Source organism: Schistocerca nitens, chromosome 9, assembly GCF_023898315.1.
Source record: "Schistocerca nitens isolate TAMUIC-IGC-003100 chromosome 9, iqSchNite1.1, whole genome shotgun sequence".
Classification (NCBI taxonomy): domain Eukaryota; kingdom Metazoa; phylum Arthropoda; class Insecta; order Orthoptera; family Acrididae; genus Schistocerca; species Schistocerca nitens.
Genome location: NC_064622.1, coordinates 316,291,490 through 316,309,013, shown reverse-complemented (window position 1 = coordinate 316,309,013; position 17,524 = coordinate 316,291,490).

The following is a 17,524-nucleotide window of genomic DNA, read 5'->3' as shown; positions in this document are numbered from 1 at the left end:
GTGACGTCACACCAAAGATGTCATGACGCTTGTAAGTGTCATGATTGGACTGAATAGTCAACGTAATTAGTTTTAGCGTTACGTTTAGATAAGTAGTTTTCCTTTCATTACCCTCATGGACACGTTTATATCAATGATTTTACGAAATAGCCTACTATGCCGATGACGTAATAATACAATCAACAGAGACCAAAAGAAATCGAATATCGGGGATTTCGTGTACTTGTAAATTTTTGTACAATTGTAGGAAGGAGTGCCACGAACAACAACCTAGAAATACTGACTGTAAGCGATGATTGTGCTGGTGGAGGTGCGCTTGAAGTCAGTTCTGTACGTTTTACTTGAATAAGTCGAAAACTGTTATCCTCAGCAAAAACGTATCCCAGTGCAAGATTTATTTACATCATATTTTCTACAAAGAAGTTCCCGTTCATTTTTTCCTGTGGGACTAATACTTTACATGTAGTGAGCGAATCCAGGAATAGCATTGCGGGTTGCTTAAAACGTCAGCGGTAGGAGCATCTGAATCATCATACACACACACACACACACACACACACACACACACACACACACATATGAAGGTATAGATTCACTACGAAATAGTGACACATGAAAATGTGTACCGGACCAGGATCCAATCCGGGAATTTCCAATTATCGCAACCGGTCGCCTATTTAACCACTTCTACTATCCGCACCTGCACCCAAGACCGACCCGAACTTCCACTGTATACATCATTACATCGACGTCTCTTGATATTTCGAATTATTTAGTACAGCTGTGAATCATCAGTCCTATATGGATCCGAGGCGAACTAGCAATATACCATCATTGGTCAACGAGTGTTTTGTAAGCTGCCTTATTTCTAGGTGAGGCTTCTTCCAACGAATATCAGCCGGGCATTAGCTTTACCTGTGATTAGTTTTATTTGGTCATTCTACTTTAAATCGCTCCGTTCAAAAAATGGTTCAAATGGCTCTGAGCACTATGGGACTCAACTGCTGTGGTCATAAGTCCCCTAGAACTTAGAACTACTTAAACCTAACTAACCTAAGGACAGCACACAACACCCAGCCATCACGAGGCAGAGAAAATCCCTGACCCCGCCGGGAATCGAACCCGGGAACCCGGGCGTGGGAAGCGAGAACGCTACCGCACGACCACGAGATGCGGGCTCGCTCCGTTCCCATACTAATAAGTATGTAGTGGAAGTCACTACATGCAGTGATTTTTCTGCAGTCATATAATCGTAAAGTAGATGTCTTTGTGCCTACGTATTCACAATACGTTACATTTGTTTATGTTGAGGGTCAACTGATAACCCCTGCACTTAGCGTCGATGGTCTGCATCCTACAGCATTTTGCTACAATTTTCTGGAGTTTCGACTTCTCTGTATAAAACAGCGTCATCCGTGAAAAGTCTCATGCGAAATAGTGTGCTTGAAGATAAGCGTTAAAGGTGGATCAAATATGGCCATCGTATGTTTCTGTAGGCCCCCTATCTAAGGAGCAGCAGTGGGGGAACATGTGAGGAGAAACTTGGATAACATTAAGCGGAAACTTCTGGGCAATATTATAGTACTGGGTAGTGATTTCAACTTACCATCTATAATCTGGGTAACTCAAACGTTTACGGCGTGTAGTAAGGATAGGAAACCGTGTGAAAGTTTTCCAGATGCCTTATCAGAAAACTACCTTGAGCAAATAATCAGAGAATCGGCTTACCAGGGTAATATCTTAGACCTGCTGGTGACACACAGATCCGAGCTTTTCGACTCAGTGTAGAGCAGCGAATCAGTAATCATAAGGCCGTTACCCATCACTGAATACGGCAGTACATGAAAATTTCATCCCCATCACTAACAGTGGTATCTATGGACAACGTTGAAGAGCATTACACAATGCGCTTTAGAGAGGTATGTGACGAGCAAAGTTGTGAGGGATTGAAAATACATGGAACGTCAGTTGTATTGGGAACCTTCTTGACGGTAAAGAGAGCTTCATTGCAAATTTAAACGTAACCAAAGCCTCACAGACAAACACACACCAAACGAAGCCAAAATTAGCGCGAAGTAAATTTCTACCTACCAAGTTGACAAAAAATCCTAAGATGTTTTGGTCTTACGTTAAATCAGTAAACGAATCGAAGCCTTCTTTCCCGGCACTCTGTGACCATAGGGGGATTGAAACAGATGATGACACGTAGAAGGACGGAACACTAATCGTCTTTTTCTAAAAATGCTTCACTGAGGAAGATAGATCCGTAGTAGTTCTTCCTTTAAACTGCAGTACGAACGTCAGCATCACTAATGTCGAAATTAATGACCATTAGATGAAAAGCAACTGAAAAAATTTAACAGAGGAAAGCCATTGGATCTGGCGTGATACCAGTGCGATTCTAGATAGAGTATGCAAAAGAAATTGCCCCTATTTTAGCAGCAGCGCATCGTAGGTTTGTAGGGGAGCGAAACGTTACTAATGATTGGAGAAATCACAGCTCACTCCATTTTTCAAGAAGTGTCATCGAACAGACGCACAATACTAGAGGACTACATCTCTTGCGTCGGTCGGCTGTCGAATTTTGGAACATTATTTATTGTGTTGTATTAGGACATTTCTGGATTCCGAAAATCTCTGCTGAAAGAACCAACATGGTTTCCGAAAACAACGATCAGGTAAAACCCATGTAATTCTGTTCGTCCTCGGGTGCCAGAAATCGACATATACCGACGCACTGGTAGACGCCGCGTTACTTGACTTGCGGTAACCTTCGATAAAATTCCGCCGTGCCGCCTGACGAACGAAATACGAGCGCACGGATTATCGGACCAGCCGTTTTATTGGACTGAAGATTTTCTAACAATTAAAACGCAGCATTTCACTCTCAACAGAGAAAAGTGCGAGGTCATCCACATGGGTATTAAAAGAAATCTGACAAATTCTGGGTATACGATAAATCGCACAAATATAAGGGCAGTCATTTCGACAAAATTCCTAGGGATTACAATTACGAGCAACTTCAATTGGAAAGACCACATAGATAATATTGTGCGAAGGTGAAACAAAGGCTGCGCTTTGTTGACAGAACACTTAGAAGATGTGACAAACACACTAAAGAGACAGCCTACATTACACTTGTTCGTCCTCTGCTGAAATAGTGCTGCACGGTGTGGGATCCTTACCAGGTAGGATTGACGGAGGACATAGAAAAAGCCTAAAGAAGGGCAGCTCGTTTCGTATTATCGCGCAATACGGGTGAGAGTGTCACTGATATGATACTCGAGTTGTGGTGGCAGTCACTGAAACAAAGGCGGTTTTCTTTGCGGCGAGATCTATTTACGAAATTTCAGTCACCAACTTTCTCTTCCGAATGCGAAAATATTTCGTTGACACCGATGTATGTAGGGAGAAATGATCATCATAATAAAATAAGAGAAATCAGAGCTCGAACGGAAAGACTTAGATGTTATTTTTTCCCACGCGCCATTCGAAAGTGGAATGGTAGAGAAGTAGTATGAAAATGGTTCGATGAACCCTCTGCCAGGCACTTAAGTGTGAATTGCAGAGTAACTATGTAGCTGTAGACGTAGGCGCAGACGTAACACTGGGCGATCCACGAGGAGGTGTTGTAGGACAATTACTTTTCACAATACATATAAAAGATATATTACATAACGTTGTAAGTTCGATGGGGCTTTTCACGGATAACGCTGTTTTATACAGAGAAGTCGCAACCCTAGAATACTGTAGCACAATGTACCTGGAAAGCATCGACGCTTAGTGCAGGGAGACTCAATTGATGCTCAACATAAACAGATGTAACGCGTTGCAAATTTGCGAATACGTAGGCAGAAAGACCCATTATTTCACTACTACACGACTCCAGAAAAATCTCTTACGCAGTTACTTCCATTAAATATCTATGAATATGAGGACGGAGTGATTTAAAGTAGAATGAGCGTATAAAACTAATCACAGGTAGGGCTAATGCCGTTTGATATTCACTGGGAGAATCCTCATGAAACGTAGTTCACGAACACCAAAAGACATCGAATTTTAATGGTTGTAAACATACACCACCTGCTGCATTCAGACCGTCTCTGCAATACACAAACCATTCAAAGTATAGAATTTCATTGTTATTAACATATGATTTCAGTGAAGTTTTTGTCCCTCGTACTATGTGGGCATTGTTCCCGTTTGTAACTGAGACTAGTACTGCGACCTTTCCATAGATATTAATATTATTTTTACGCTCTCATTCCTGCAATTAAATCCTTGATGACAAAAACTTAGTGCTATCTTTGTCCAACGAGACATCAGCATGCCTTTCGTTATCTAGCGTCATATCAGAAGAGATTCTTCTACATGCAAAGTGGAATCGCGGAGTTACGAATGTAAGAACAGTTCACTTTGCATCACGCAGGTTTCAGGAAGCGTTAGCCATGTGTTATATTCTGTATAAGCTTAGCGAATTCCACCACTTCTGAACATACTAGTTATTTACCTGGAGGATTTCGTGAATGGTATTACTTAGTAGTGATATGAGTACTCCTATAAAGATTTTCTCAGTAGTGTGCTACAGATGTTACAAAATAATAATAAGAAAGATATCATCTATAATGCGGCTCTCGCTAAAGAAATTGTAAACGGTGCAGAGCCTTCGTATTCGACCAGAAAACCTTGAACAGTGGGTTAACTATGTCAGTTCACTGCGAAGTATTCAAGTAGTTCCACTATTTAAAGAAATTTACTACTCATTCGTTTACGTGTGGTCTAATAACACAGGCAGCGTAATGAAAACGGTAGAATGGGAAAGTGGGAGGGGACAGCAGTTACAACGAAACACCTCACATTCCGGTTTAAGGAACAAAATAAACGTACTCCGATTATCCCGCCGAGTGTGGCTTTTGTCGGCTGTTGGCGGAACAAAAACACAGGGAGCTAGTTCACGCCACGCTATAATCAGAAACGTCGAGTGTTTATGTCACTAGTTGGGTATCGAAATCGTAATACACTGTAGAGCAGCGCTGTAAATGAAACCCTATTTCCCTAAAATAGTTTCGCAGCCGTTCTTAATTAGCCGCAAATGAAACTGGCTGTGGCCTGGACTATAACTAATTGATTTGATTCACGTGGGACTGCTGTAACATATAAAATAACAGTTCCAAAATCACCTCTTAACCCATCTAAAGGTTAAAACGCACTGTAGCACTTTTGCAGAGAACGTAGCAAAAATCACTCAAACCTTGTACTTGCAACGCCTATTTACAACACTGCATTTCAGACCCTGCATATTCACAGCGTGAAATCCAGCAACGAAGTTGTAAAAGAGAAAAGAAGCCCGAATCGTTCACGAAATCGTATTAGCACAAATGTACTTCATTTACGTTTCGAAATCATATATCCCGAAATATAGTGATAAGAAAAAGTAATGCCTTCTTCTTATCGGCTATCTACTGACCCATAAACATTCGCAACATCTTGGTTTAATGCAGATGATTCTAATTCATATGCAGTTTGACTCAGACACAATAAACAAACGGCCACATCTTCACCAGCTTCTTGTTTTAGGAAACACTTCTAGGATGCTAGCAAGAATGGGTCATGCACACTAAAATTTACGACAAGAAACGCTGTCGCGGATAAATAATTTTCACAAAACTACAGACTTAATTTAGATATCACCTATATTCAGGTATCAGAGAACCAACTAAGTGGTCGAGGTAAAAGCTGTTTAGTCAATAATCGATGTTGCAGTACTCCTTTGGCGTGTTATCATAGGAGTTGTGTGGAAGCTGCTGTCGGTGATTTCGCTTTCACAAGCGAGAGAGCCGACGCTCACTCAGTTACGACAGACGGTTCTTAATTATGGTATTGGCATTTTCCACTCATTAAGATCGCTCCTGATTAAGCCTACTATTCAATAGGATCGGTATTTGACACAGCGACTCGATTCTGAGAATGTGCTCTCTTTGTGCCGAGGATCATGTATTTCCTTTTCCTTCACACAATCAGCAATTTAGATCAGCGTAGTGACGCTGCTGTCATTGCATGTCAGAATATTCTATGTTGTTATACTCCGAAGTCTGTAGTACTCCGTACGGTGAGACAAGAGTTCTGACAGATGGCAGCGCAGTTGTCAGTATTCGATATGGGAGTGCAGTGGGCTGGAGACCGTCAGGGAGGGCCTACAGAGCCTAAGAGTGCCGCATTCTTGTAAGCACAATTTTACTGACAAGGGAACCTCCCCATCGCACCCCCCTCAGATTTAGTTATAAGTTGGCACAGTGGATAGGCCTTGAAAAACTGAACACAGATCAATTGAGAAAACAGGAAGAAGCTGTGTGGAATTGTGAAAAAATAAGCAAAATATGCAAACTGAGTAGTTCATGCGAAGATATGCAACATCAAGGACACTGGGAACGCAGGAGCGCCGTGGTCTCGTGGTAACGTGAGCAGCTGCGGAACGAAAGCTCCTTGGTTCAAATCCTCCGACGATTGAAAAAGTTTAATTTTTTATTTTCAGTTTATGTGACAAACTCTTATATTTTCATCACTTTTTTGGGAGTGATTATCACATCCACAAGAAAACCTAAATCGGGCAAGGTAGAAGAATCTTTTTACCCATTCGCCAAGTGTACAAGTTAGGTGGGTCGACAACATATTCCTGTCACGTGACGCACATGCCGTCACCAGTGTCGTATAGAATATATCAGATGTGTTTTCCTGTGGAGGAATCGGTTGACCTATGACCTTGCGATCAAATGTTTTCGGTTCCCATTGGAGAGACACGTCCTTTCGTGCACTAATCGCACGGTTTTGCGATGCGGTCGCAAAACACAGACACTAAACTTATTACAGTGAACAGAGACGTGAATGAACGAACGGACAGATAATAACTATGCAAAAATAAAGTAAAATTTTCACTCGAGGGAAGACTTGAACCAAGGACCTCTCATTCTGCAGCTGCTCACGTTACCACGGGACCACGGCGCTCCTAAGCTCACGTTCTCCATGATGTTGCCTATGTGGTCCATAGGCTACTCAGTTTGTATATTTTGCTTATTTTTTCACAGTTCCACACAACTTCTTCCTGTTTTCTCGATTGATCTGTGTTCAGTTTATCAAGGCCTATCCACTGTGCCAACTTATAACTAAATCTGAGGGGGGTGCGATGGGGAGGTTCCCTTGTGAGTAATGTGCTGCTTGATCAAACGTTTGCTATAGCGTGTTCATCACAAGAATAAACATGAAGTAAACATTATACCACGTATTCTTCCGCGTTTGCTTGAATCTCACTGGATTTCGTTCCACGTGGAGCGAAAAGCCAAGCTGTGACCAGGACTGTCGAGTACAACCATAAGCAAACGTTATATGATGTGCTACGCACATAGACTGAGCGCTAATGCGGGACAACAGCTTTACAGGAACATTTAACTTGGACAGTACTGGGCAGCCAGCTGATCCACCTTACGTGCAATGAAGTGAGACGTTGCAGTTCTCGTGTAAAAAGAGACAAGCACAGGAACGCCACAGCTTCGAATGTAATTTAATTTTTAAAGTGGGTGAAATTATATTCGGCAAAACTCTATCACTATCGCACGCTTCTTAGATGGCCAGACGGAACGCATAAATTGCTCTCGTTCTCATCTAACATAGTATTCTAATTACAAACAATAGTGGTGAAAATTCCCAACTTAAACACAGGGTAATTTTTTTATGAAAGAGCTACGTCTGATGAAAAACCATACTGCAGGGATGTCACCGTATTTTTTATTACTGAAGCCGCTAAGGGTATTGGTTACAGTCACTCGTCTGGTAATCTCTTAGCTCCTTCCTTATCTGTATCCGAGAAACGCATTTCAGTCTTCTGCTACGCTGATAACCAGTACATTAACAACAGAATCCACGAAGCCACCCAGGCGCCAGATTTTCTCTTCTTCTTTTACAACGTGCCGTTCTATATGTCGCCGGCGTTTGGCTGTGACATGCGAAACAGTTGCTTGCCTTAGTTCCAGCATGTATGGCAGCTTCAGAGTCTCTTTATTACTCGCGGCAAAACCCTTAACTTGGCCCCAGATCGGGTTTTGTTGGATTCGTAATGTAATGGTAGGGTGGCAAATGTAGAAATGCAGCATTTGTATGGTGTGCTCGATGCTGTGAGAATGATAGTTTTTCATGTTTCTACGACACTTACCACTCTGGTTCGTGTAAAACTCCGCATTTGGTATAAAACAATTGACATAGTCCAAATAAAGAGTATTTGGTTTTTCATTTTTGTCCTAAAATTATTATATTTTCTTAACTTAAGCGATCTTTAATAACAGTCTTTCAGAAAGTACCGGTAATTAAAAATTTGTATTTTAAATGGAAACAGGAGTTTCGCGTGCAATATATAATTAGAAACAAGAAGACGTGCAGTATTCATTCAAATGGTTATGAGTATTACTATTACGAGTTATACGTATTTCAAATTGGATGAGAAAAAGGATGACTTGAACCAGCACCAAAATGTAAATCTACTACGCTACCGATTCGACTATACATCCAGTGTGTATTTGTACCTCAACTGTATCAAATGCAGTCCCTGGGGAAACTTCAAAACGGTTTCTTCTGTATATATATGATAAACCTTAAGAACAATCTATTTCTTGGCACTTCTAAACTGTGTTCCACATGCGCGTTCCAGTACGCAGCACGAAGAAGCCTCAACCATTTTCATACTGTGTATTAGTAGCGCGACAATCAGAGCACAACAGTGCAGAGATTGTGCCTGTAAACAATTTTTGAAATAAAAACTACATAGCTACTGCATGATTAAGAAAAACGTTGATGGCTGTTAATATATTAGAACATCTTCAAATTCCATTTAACGTAACTTAGCAATAAAATATTTCCACAAGCGTTACAACACCTGTGTACGTATGATACGGCTTCTGACCAATCATCGCGTTCGTGTTTGCTTAAATCAGGTTTATTTTTATGATGAACAGAGTGTAGCGATGTTTGCGTCCTTGCGCACACACACACCAATAGGTTTTCGACATTAACAAGGTACAACAAAATGCAACAGTGTTACGCGTAAAATATGGAATGATGACGTTACCTTTCTTTCTCGTGCGGGAAAATAAAAACCCTCCCAAGATCGTCGTCATCTGACTGATCGTCACTCATCACGGTTTCACAGGCTTCGGTATCTTCTCCGCTGCTGCCCTCTTGAGCTGCTAAAAATGTACAATATTCTCTATGGACTCTTCTCTTACGCTTTCTTCTGTGTTTGAAGTTATAATGTCTTTCCAAACATGGTCCGCAACGTTCTTCCAATTTTCTGCTGTTATTCGTGTGACAGCCTCATTTACCAGCCTCCCGCATAGTAAATATTTTATTTCGTGACATCTGCTTTCATTTGAACCCAGACAAGTTTGATGGCGGTGTAAAGGCAGTGATACGGTGCAAGACGTGTAGCTTTGTAGCCGTGGTTCTCTGCTAGCGTGTCATTTACATACTGTGTCTTCTGTGGCTTGAATCACTTCATTAATTCCAGAAGTTCCCCTTTCCACATATTTTATTTCAAGCCTATTTTATTATGTTTCAATCGGCTGACGATTTGTCTCTGCTTGCAGCACTCGCTGGTGCCTTATTTAATGGTGCAAAATGGTATAGTGCATTGTCTATTACGAAAACACTGACAGAACGGAGATTTGGCTACAAACGAATAATAAACCAGTCTTTATATGTATCTGCATTCATTTTCTAGTGGTAATCGACAGCGTTTTTGGACTGACACGTCGTAACAGCACCGGAACAAAACGTTCACAGAGCTAGCATGAACAGTAATTAGTCGCTCTCCATTAACAGTAGACACACTCATAGTTCTGTGGCGAGTGTCGTCTGTTCACGCGCTGAATAGTGCATGACGCACGTAGAGCCATGTTTCGTCGATTCACGTAACTAGCTCCGGATTCACTGCTAGCAACTCACGCAGAAAAACATCTCCATGCCACAGTGTCTCAGCATCCCATTTGTCGGGTCTAGTGAAGCAGGGGATACAACCCGTCGGCTTTGAACAATGACGTCATTCCTTAGTCATAGATAGTAATGTCTTCACTTCGAGGAATAGATAATAAAGCAGTTCTGTGTTCTAATAAGCGCTATCATTAAAATAATTGAATGTGAATCTAAAAGCGATCATTTATCTATATTTCACTATTATGCCATATTTCACTTTCTTATTCCACCAATATGCTTCAGTAGCTGATAAGTGTTTTTTGGCTTTTTAAAAAAAAATCTCACGAGATAGAATAAACTGATCCTAAGATACAGATGCTTCAGTAGCTGATAAGTGTTTTTTGGCTTTTTTAAAAAAAAAATCTCACGAGATAGAATAAACTGATCCTACTTCATTAAGCAACCAATAAAAAAACTAAACTAAAACATAACAGCAAAAGACTTCGTAATCTATTCTATTTTCAGTTTACCATTTTCGCTTTTGCTGTTATGCTTTAGTTTAGTTTTTTTTTATTGATTGCGTGATGAAGTAGGATCAGTTTATTCTATCTCGTGAGATTTTTTTTAAAAAAAGCCAAAAAACACTTATCAGCTACTGAAGCATCTGTATCTTAGGATCAGTTTATTCTATCTCGTGAGATTTTTTTTAAAAAAGCCAAAAAACACTTATCAGCTACTGAAGGGAGCTACAACACTAAGAAGAATCGCTTCTCGGCTTTTGACAAGATCAATGTGTAGTTCCCTTTCAACAAGTGAAACGCAAAGATTAAATAAACAATCAAAACATATAAAATGAAACAGGTTGCAAATGTAACGTACGTGTATTTCCACCTATTCGTTACCAGTGTACATATATCGAGGTCAATGGAAGTCTCGTATACATATATTACATACGTAGGTCCTTCTGTCATCAGTAATACTGATATGTACGTAAGAAAAGACTGTTAGTAATAGCGGAGACGAAATAAACAGCACATCTACAGTTTGTATCCCGTGTTCCACTTAGGGTTTACTGAAGCGGAGGATACATCGTTCAGGTGAAGAACAGGACAGTAATGCTAGACAAAACGAAGAAATCGCCTTACGACAAACTCGTATTCCGGACTGTGCTTAAGCAACACACTTCGAATGAGCTTTTAATTCGTATCGGGTGTTTCATCTGCGGTTTAGTGAAGCAGGGGATACATAGTTCAAGGACAGCAATGCTAGTTGAAACTAAGAAATCGACTACGCTGAACTTGTATCCCGTACTGCACTTAAGCAATACAGTTCGAAAGACTTTCGAGATACAACTGACATACATGTAACGTGATGTATTCTTTGCTAGTAGTTTCATTCATTTCTTTCCATTGTATTTTGCGGAGAAATACTAAGATACAAACACGCCATATCGTTAACGTGAAAATACTACTGGCCCTTACATATGTGAAATAAAGTTTATCTCTCTCGCATTCCTTTGTTTCTCAACATTCTCCTCAGCTCTTTCATCTTTGTAATACATGCTCTCTGGCGACTTGTGACGTCATTGTTCAAAGCCGACGGGTTGTATCGCCTGCTACACTAGACCCCATTTGTCCCTTAACCTGAGAGATTTTTCCAATGGAAGCCATTTTTTTAAATAATGGAGAGACATGTGCTACCTATGAACAAACCACTGTCTGACAACGATGCCATCAACGTATTGAGCGTCGGAGACCGTGCTGTAATGCGCGTATGTAGGCTTCACAGCGACACGGCTCACAGATGAACTAGCTGACTCATTATAATTTGTCTCTCTCTACAGTGTCCCTGTAGTGATGCTCAGTGTTTCTGCTACCATATCAATCACTTCACTCGCTGGTGTCTAACGCCTACCACTGTCCTATTTCCTTTCAAAGTAAAAAAGGAATCTGTACATAATTTCACGTGCTTGAGATTTCAGCGTATCTCCTTTCATAAAAGTCTTTTTCTCTGCACTACAGGAAGCCATTTTCCTCACACACGACAAGAAGCTCACAGGACTGCATACGTACACACACAAACCTGATCGAAGCACGTGACATCAGTGACTAAAGGCAGAGGTCGCTTGGAACTACAGCAACACTGGCGTGTTGCCACGGAAACGCAAAAAAAAAAGTCGCATTGGTTGATTGGCCGTCGTGGACGAACGAAGCAAGTGTGCTAAGGCCATTTCAACCGTCTGATCTCTTCTCTCCGAGTATAAGTATCCTGCACGAGGTGCGCAATGGTACGCAAGGAATAAAAGGAACTGCCATGAACGTAACACGATAGCAATATTTAGATAAAGAGTTACCCATTCTTCCTCTGTCCATTTCAGAATCTGTTTGATGAAGATGACCCACCAATAGCAGCCGGGAAAAATTTCATCCAGTAAACACAATGTCGTGTTGAAAGTCGGTGGAGAAATGCAGCCCATTCTTCCAGAAGAACCGAGACCAAAGAAGGTACTGATGTTGGATGGTGAGGCCTGGAACGAATTCGATGACCTGATTTATCTCAAAGGTGTTTCTTGGGTTCTGGTTGGGTTCCAGGGCAGGTTGTTCTGGAATGTTACTGACAACAAATGATTGTCATACAGACGTTGCCTTGTGACTGGATGCATTGTCATGTTGATACAATCATCGTCTCCAAATTGTTCCTCTACTCCATGCAATACACTGTGATGTGGAATGTTTTCATATTCTTGCCCAATGCAAAATAAAGGGACCACTGAAATCATCCCCATACCATACCCAACATCTCCTCTTTTCTCGATTTTCCGTGATTTCCCTAAATCACTTCAGGCAAATGCCGCGATGGTTCCTTTGAAAGGGCACTGTCGATTGCCTTCCACATCCTTCCCTAATTCGAGCTTGGGCTCTGTCTCGAATTATCTCGTAGTCGACGGGACGTTATACACTAACCTCTTCCTCTTCCTCCTCCTGCTCCTCCTCCTCCTTTCTCAACTGTTGGCACAATACAAGATGGCAGGTAGAGTTGTGCAGGCATTCAGCGCACCTAGACCATCCCACCAGATTGCCACAGGGCAAAGGGTGGTTGAACACGTCAATGCGGTCGATGCCAGTCACCAAAGTCCAATGGAGGCCCACTTTGCGCCCCCTCAGGGGTTGCTTGGCCTTCACTTCAGAAAGTTACGGCTTATGAGGATCTGCTCGACCATTGTGCCGATTCCCTTAACTCCATACGTATAGTCATTGTCCTAGTTAGACTGCTCGTAGCATTTGGAACTCATGAGTGATTGCTTCCGCTGATTTCGATGAATTATTTACAGCCTCGCTCCACAATGCTCGATAGCCCCTGTTCTTCAGTAAGTGAGATCAACCTAGTCATGGTACAGCTGTGGGTGTTCCTTTGCGTTTCCACATCACAGCACACAACCAACAGGCAACAGTCTATTTTGGCAGCTTTAGAAGCTGTTCCTAATCAGTTTGTCACTCTGGTGATGTCCGATGACCACTCCTCGTTAGAAGTCACTGACCGAAGCATTCTACTGTTACTTTTTCTCTACCTACAAGACAACACACTCCACCTCCTTGTAAATTGCCGGATACGCCACCAGTCACATGTGGTAGTCAGTTATACATTACATAGGGGTACTGGGATACTTTCGACTGGATCGCGTATTCTCCGCAAGAAGCTGCCACAGATCTCCGCGGCGGTAGAAAATCGTGTGAAAGTATCAGTCTGCCCGGAAATTACGTATGGTATAGATGTTCAAATTGCCTACAGCAATGTCAAAACTTTGTTCTCGATTTTAATTATGAAATAGGGTTAAGTTTGCTGTATGTAGGATTCGGAAGATGGCTTTTCTTAGACATTTTGCCAATGCTTAACTCATTTCATATGCAGTTTAAAGTTTGTGTGTCCTACATTTAGTCCGAGACGGAAATACACTCGATGCCTTACAGAATGATAGTTTCGTCTCAGTGTACAGTTGGCCATAAATTTTCATATGATTCTGACTTCTAATACAACTAACGCTGCTAGATCCGACGAAGTCTGGGATTGTGGTGGAGCGGGTGGCGCAGCAGCGCAGAGTGAAGCTGCGCTTCGGGCAGCTGCCGCAACGCTGGTTGACTTTAGGGCAGGGACGGCGTCGGTGCAGGCCGGCTCGCTTCTACTGCATGGACTGCAAACGCACAAGCCGGCCGATCTACAGTCTTTCTCAAGTGACTGTAAAAAAAAAAAAAGTAAGGTAAAAAAAAATTTTCTCATGCATTTCAAGACCTTACTCGTCGGCTTCATCATGAAAAGCCTATCATTTCATTAACGGTTACCATTAACTGAAATATTTCCAAATTAAGTAATCTACTGCAAGAATTTCGAAACGTCTGCATTGAAAAATAGGGGTCGCTATGAATTTGCGTTTGTAGCATGTTAGGTGGTACGCTTTTGCATATGTAGTGTGGCTAACATACTGAATTATTCTTCAAACTTAGAAGGATATCTCTATCTATAACCAATCTCGAGAAAATACATTGAATGTAAAGCCCTTCGTCGCGAACTCACAAGCCTAGTGACTACTTGTTATAGTACAGCTATTTGAGAGCTTAGTTGGTAACACTGATGAAATACTGTTGGCAACAATGATGAAAACAGCTGCCAGTTTACTTTGTTGTTTTCAGTTCTTTGTTTGTGGTGATTGAAAGTGAAGTTTGTTTACGATATTTGAATTTCAGTGTTTAGATCTCAGCAAAATATTATGTAAAAATGCCGCGAATACAAAACCTGAAAAGAAAAGGGTTCAGTGGGGGGAGATGTAACCAAAAACAGTTTCTGCATCGTGGTGAATCTGAAGTGGACGTTCATTGTGAAGGTGAGCTTAGGCCTAGTACTAGTATTGAAGCTGCTTGTGCTTCTAAAACAAGCTCTTCTTCTAAGAAGCTTACCCATGACTTGGCTAAATATGAGATATATGGAAAAGAAGAAGGTTGCTATGATATTGTTCATATCAACAGTTTAGGCAGCCTAGTTAGCCAAATTGCGGTATGCGTAAAATACAAAGGATCTAATACCGTCTCTACTGGAACCAGGCTAGGCTTACAAGTACCGATAGTAATAAAGTGCAGTGACTGTTCTTTCGAAGTGTCCACTATTAATTCTCCATGCTTACCATACTCTAAACAATCAGAAGGGATTGTTCGATTAGCCTACGCATTCCGATGTATTGGAAAAGGTGAAGAAGCGGCGAAAACTTTCTGCGGTGTAATGAATTTGCCGACTCCGCCAGCTTTCAAATATTACAATAAGATGATTCTAGATGCTGCAAAAGAGGTCTGTGAAGAGAGTATAAAGGCTGCTGTTAAAGAAAGTGTTGGTAAAAATGATGGTAATAGAGACTTGACAGCGATATTGGACGGATCGTGGCAACGTAGGGGCCACACTTCACTCAATGGAATTGTAACTACAATAGCAGAAAACACAGGCAAGGTAACTGATGCTGAAATTTTATCCAAGTATTGCGGATGCGAAAAGAGAATGACCAACAATCATGATGATGATATCCTAGCTAGCTACTCTGGAGTAAGTGGAGGAGTGGAGGTAAAAGGATTTGTGGAAATGTTCCAAGAATCGCTGCTGAAATACCGAGTGCAATACAAGTATTATTTAGGAGACGGGGACAGTGCTTCTTACCTTAAGGTTTTTGAAGCCAAACTGTATGGTGCCGACTTCTCAATTGAGAAATTGGAATGTTGCGGTCACGTCCAGAAGCGGATGGGTAGTCGATTCCGGAAATTGAAACAGAAACTTGGGAAAACAAAACTTTCCGACGGCAAAACCATCGGCGGTCGTTGCCGCCTTACTGGTGAGGCTATAAATCAAATACAACTATATTATGGCCGCATATTATGTCCTAGCTATAAGAAGGAATGCTACAAAAACTCTAAATGACATGAAGGCAGCGGTGTGGGAAGAATTTTTTCGTTTTACGGCTACCAACGAAGACACATCTGGACACGTAGTATGCCCCAATGGTGAGACAAGCTGGTGCCAATTCCGAAAAGCCCAAGAGAAAAATGAGCCTTATGACCACAATGACCACACTCATCTTCCTTTCGCTGTCATGGAGCAAATAGAACCCATGTTTAGAGACTTGGCCCATCCTGACCTCTTGCGTAAGTGGGACGCAACATGGTGGAACGCAAAATCCGTCAGAGTCGTTCAACAATGTTGTATGGTCGCGGCTACCAAAAGCTACTTTTATTTTGATGACTGCATTTCAGTTGGAAGTGTTCGAAGCTGTTAAAAGTTTCAATGAAGGAAATTTAGCAAAGTGTAAAATTTTGAGTCACCTAGGCATATCTCCAGGCAAGAACTGTGTCAAGATTTTGAAAAAGGACGACGAACTCCGGACTAAAAAAAAAATCTACATTTGAGAAAAAGTGTCGTCAGGCCACACAACAAGCAACAAGAACGATTGAGGACCAGTTTGAAGAACTAGAAGATACAGATAGACCTTCATATGAAGCTGGACTATACTGAAGTAAGAATAAAATCATTGTTTAATAGTCTTATATTTATTTGCGTTTCCTGAGAACTGTGTTTTTTAATGGTGAGGAACATTTTTCTTGGCCACTATTAATGTTATGAACATGATTTTTTTAAAATTGTTCCTTATTTGTTAGTTGTTGATTTAATCTGTGGAAATATGAATACCTTTTTAAAGAACTATGGTATAAATACAATTAAAGTAGGAAAATGGAAGTTTTTATGGCTACTTTAAAAAATGTATTTTTAAATATAAGTTTTTATTATTTTAAGACTTATCAGTTTAAAATTAAGATAAATATATGAGGAACACAACAAAAAAATCATGATAATATGTCAATTGGTTAGGGAGAAAAATGTTCCTAAAGTCATATAATTTAACATGGCCGAGATAGAACCATCCGACTCCTCTTAAATACAGGCTGTAACGATCGTGAGTGTTAGTTACATTTGAGACTGAGCGTCGTGAGTTGATAACAGCCAAGAATACCTTTAACGCGACAAAGATGCTATCATTAGCACTTTAGTGAGTTTCAGCGTGGTCGGGTAAGAGAGCTGCAAGAAGCTGGTTCAAATGGCTCTGAGCACTATGGGACTTAACATCTGAGGTCATCAGTCCCCTAGAACTTAGAACTACTTAAACCTAACTAACCTAAGGACATCACACACATCCATGCCGAGGCAGGATTCGAACCTGCGACCGTAGCAGTCGCGCGGTTCCAGACTGTAGCGCCCAGAACCGCTCGGCCACCAACGGCCGGCGCAAGAAGCTGGTTCTTTCATTTGCGATACTGCAGACAGACTTGGCAGGACTGAGCCACTGTACATGAATGCTGACAGCGGTGGTCAGGAGAGTGTACGGTCGCAAGAAGACCGGACTCCAGACGTGCACGTAGCACTACTGACAAGGGAACCTCCCCATCGCACCCCCCTCAGATTTAGTTATAAATTGACACAGTGGATAGGCCTTGAAAAACTGAACACAGATCAATCGAGAAAACAGGAAGAAGTTGTGTGGAAC